We start from the raw sequence: 4,862 nt of genomic DNA, 5'->3' as shown, positions 1-4,862 counted from the left end.
TATATATATATATATATATAGCTATTTGGACAAAAGCTAGTAAAGTCAAGCTCTTTTGACGAGAAAACTCATTTGATTTAGTGACAATTAGTTGCAATAATTAAAAATTCTAGAAAATCCAATCCAAAACAATTAGTTTTCTCATGTAGCATCCATTTAAATTGAAATTAAAACCGAATAAATTCTCGCTAAAACACATTTTTTCTAGCGGCAATTGGTTGCGGCAATTAACATGGCTATTAAATCCAACAAAAATAGTAGTTGTACTTTTTTAGTGTCCATTTTTATAGCAGATAAATCGTTCTAAATTGTTTGAAAAGAGCATTAATTGTATTGGTAATGAAGCAAATTTTTAAATAAAATTTACTACGACAATGTTCATGTAGCGTCCATTTTGAGAGCTGGTAAATTCGATAAAAATGTCGCAAAAAGTTCATATCTTTAACGACAATAATTTGGTGGTAATTATAAAGGCTAGAATATCCTTTTGAAACCATCTTAATATCCCCCATTTAGCGTCTAATACTATTGTCTAGAAAATTCACTTAGTTTAACTCTAAAATTCACAAACCTTAAGGACCAATTTTTAATGGTACATAATAATGACCTCATCCATTGATATAATTACCTTTTTTGCACTTCTACCGATATATCCAACAAAATTATAATTAAAAAGAAATTCTATTAGATGCAATGATGTTTGTCAAATGCTAAAAATATATAATATAATTCAAAGAACATAATAGATCTCATCAAAATTAAACAAAATAAATTATTAATCAAAACTATTGTATCAGAACTTTAAAACTAAATTTATATTACCGAACAAGTATATTTATATAAAAAATCCAATAAAATAGTGTACTCAATGAATTTCACAATGCTTTGCCATATTGAAGTGTTTTCTAGGCATTATTTTTGAAAATTTTACCACATGACCTTAAATAATAAAACAAAAGTGTCAAAAGATGAAACTCAATTAATAAAAACATCATGAGATCAAACAAGTTCTCATACTCTAACAAAATATTTACTAGACCAAATGTTACATAAAAAAGCTATGTGCAAATACCAATGACCCTAGTATAAAAACGACATTTCAGTATGAAAAAATTCATAACCTAGAAAAGAAACAAAGAAAAAGTAGAGCAACAAACCATGAAAGAACTGAAGAACATTAACAACTTAACAGACTAGATGTACAGTGCATATACACACACGAAGATACATTAATTTATGCCTAAAACCTCTTATTCAATAGGTACAGAGAACCGATAAAATTTACATAAGTATTGAACACTCAAAACCTATTTAAGATAATACAAAAAGGCAGCAAGCTAGAGAATGATACCAACATAAAGTTCATACATAGGAGAAGAAAATCAGTGCACAAAGTAGCTTTAGTAATTAGACCACTAATATGCAACAATACCAACAAAGCCTATAGTTAAAAGTAACTACACTTCCAGGAAGCGACACCACTTTGATGCTTCAATACGTGTATCTTTTATATTTCATGATAAATGACACTAACCTACAGTTGGAGTGTCTACGAATCGAATCTAGTAAAGTAACTCAACCAAGGGTTGGGGTCGTATCCAAAGGGAGTGATAGTGAAAGTAGTAGTTACTTGGAATTTGGTTCTAAATAGTGATAGCTCATGACATTTTCTAGTTATGAAAAAATTTGATTCAACTTGTGACAACAAAGTGTCAAATATAAAGAAACAAGTATTTTTGTCACAAGTAGTAGAATGCCAAAAATAAAGGACAAAACAAGTATTAGAGAGAGTTCTTCGTGTGTGACCGCAATCTATGTTGACACAAACTAATGGGTACATGATTTTGATATGAAAATTTGCAATTCAATGGTGACTAGTCTAAGCTTTAGATTAAAGTAAGTTCTCTTTCGAGAAACTTACTCCATATAAAATGGTTACTCTCGGACACCGTTTGTCGAAACTAAACAGACTACGCTTTTAACACACCCTAACCATTAGATAGTGGTTGCTTGGATATGGGACTAGGGCTCATCCTCTCAAGCTGAACCTCATGTCTACCCACTCCTCATGCCATCAGTCTACTGATTTTGGTTTCTCGTCCTCCCTCTCGGGGAAGGCGGAAATCCATGGTGACTTTGTATTTGTAACTACAAACCCATTATATTAAACCACAAATGTAGGTGAAATCACAATTAAAATTCATATTATCCTATCACAAGCAAGACCCAACTATAATATCAACACATATTTGCTGAATCACACCCCCTAAATGGGGGTTTTTAGCCACACATAAAGCAATAATAAAATGATATAGGAATCAAGTGGGTATAATAGATTCAACCTTAATAATAGCAAATGAGGTATATGGAGAAGAACCACATCAAACATTGGAAGAAGAACTTCTTTCTTCAAAGTTTCTAAAATCCCTCTCCAATCTTGAGAGAAAACATAAGAATAAAGTTTCTAAAATGAAATATTGAGTTTATATTTTTTACTCTCTAAGACTTTCTTCTAAACAATAAAAGAGTTCAGTGTTTATAGACTTTATATTTAGTGCTAGTGGATTAATTTATCATCTTTAGTCGTGAACCACCGAGCGATTCGATGACTCGCCCTTTCTGTGGTTCGTCGCCGTTAATGGCTTGCCTTAATATCCATGCTTGCAGTATCGTTGGGCAGAATAACTCTACATAGTGAAATTATTTGGTGAAGTGTCAACTATTTCTTTTTGTCGCCTTTTAATCCACCTCATTCACGACTCGCTTGTTGTAACAGAAAATTGAGCTTTATTTCGAGCATGGATTTTGTGTTTGTTAACGAGAAATGGTATTAAAAGGAGTTTGTCCAATCTAGGGCTGATACACCCCGGGCTACTAGAATCTCTGCTGACTCTGCAGCATTGCTCCTCAAGGAGGGTGAACACATTAGGATAAGTATCGATGGTCTTGAATCCTATATGCAGATTTAGAGGATACCCTTGGAAAAGTGCTACAACTCCAGAAGAACTCAAGTATTGATATTGAATAGCTTTGGCTTGACATGGAAGAAATTAAGAAGGATGCCTCTCGTTGGTTAACATCATTCTGAAAGAAGTCAAATCCATCAAAACGGGAGTTGACTCTTATAACAATCAATTGGCGGTCACTATGAACACTTCATATTTCAATTTCTCTAAGGCTGTTGCGAAATCTCTTACTACATTCTGCACTAACGTGTATATGACCTCGTTCCCTTTTGTTTAAGACACTTAGTTTTGTGGAGATCTTTCTCACTTAGTTTTGTGGAGATCTTTCTCCTTATCAGTTGGACTATATTTTTGGGGCTCCTAAAACCACACTCTTTGTCTGTTTAATTTTCCTTCTTTCTCTATCTTGCTTGCTGTTTTGTTTTCCTTTTTTATTATGTCAAAGGGGGAGAATATGTACATGAGCATATAAAAAGGGCAATCACACATATAGGGGGAGCACTCAAAGGACCATTCATCCAAGAAAAATCTAACAGGGATGATGTATTACTCTTTCATTATTGTAGTTGTCAATATCAAAAGGGGAGATTTTTAACTTATTATATTCTAATTAATTACATATCGCAGAAATTAACAAAGAAAAATACTAGCAGCATGAAGTCATGACTACATTACGGAAAATAACACAAGCCTAGGATCATACAAAATAGAATCCAGTCTTGATTTCCTAAGCAACCATAAAAGGAAAGATATTTTAAATCACGCATAACAAATGGCAAAATAAGGAAAAGATATATCAGCAGATCAATCAATGACGACTTATGGAAAATATTAACGAATTGCCTAATTCAAGGAAGATTAGACAATATCTCTGGAAATCATCCAACAAATGAAGGAATTAATTTAATCATGTTCACATCTGATATGAATATAATTAAGCTTATCAATTCAACTAAATCAAGGGATCATCCCCGGCTCCTTGATTTACAGCTCCCTGGGAGTTCGAATAGAGCATCACCTCTCACAGCTATTTAAACATCTCTCCGTCCAGATGAAAAGTGAGCAACTTCTATTGATCTTATATTACGATCTTCTTTTATCTTTGATCAAGATTTGTAATCACGTGAGTGAACACAATTGAATATAAAAGAAAGGGAAAGATTCTGAGATTAGGTTAACTAGCAGAGGAATTGTCAAGATAGAATTCTAATTTTCATATCAGACAGGACCAAGTTAAGGAAACTTTGTACTTCTCAATGCTAACACTCTAAAGGAAACCCTTGAAACCTAAGGCGATTGGACTAGACACCACAAAAGTGACCCAAACTAGTATAAACATCTTGTACTATTTATTTTATACAAGATATTTTTATTTTTTCTTCATTCCACTAACTTGCAGGTGAGATGACTGACCATTACAAGTGGCCGACTAAAAAGTAATTGAATTCACCCCTCCCATTGTATGTCACATAGTTCGACAAGTATGTCGAATCTTTCCATCATCTCCTCTTTGGTTCTCAAAGTTTTCATTTTATTACGTGATTTAATCTCTACTGCAGGGAGATAACAATTAGATTGGTGCAAAACTTCTATGAGGTAAGTTGTGTATTGAACAGTGTCCAAAAATCTTTATGGTATTCTGCATGTTTTCTAGTTTCTTTTATTCATTTGTTTTCCCTCTTTTATGCTAAGCAAAGAGGCTAAGGGATATTACTCGGTAATTAAAGTGGACAAAATACCATTGTGATACATCAAACGTCAATTATTTTTCTGTTGATGATGATGAGCTCTTTCTTTTTCTAGTGGGTGGAGATTGGTTATTTGATGTTATTGAAGTCATTATTTTCTGTTGTACTCTGGAAACGTTTCATGTATATTGCTTTATATGGAATTTTG

This window comes from Solanum pennellii, chromosome 1, assembly GCF_001406875.1.
Source record: "Solanum pennellii chromosome 1, SPENNV200".
Lineage (NCBI taxonomy): Eukaryota > Viridiplantae > Streptophyta > Magnoliopsida > Solanales > Solanaceae > Solanum > Solanum pennellii.
The sequence above is the reverse complement of the archived record's forward strand: the minus strand, read 5'-3'. Positions refer to the sequence as shown.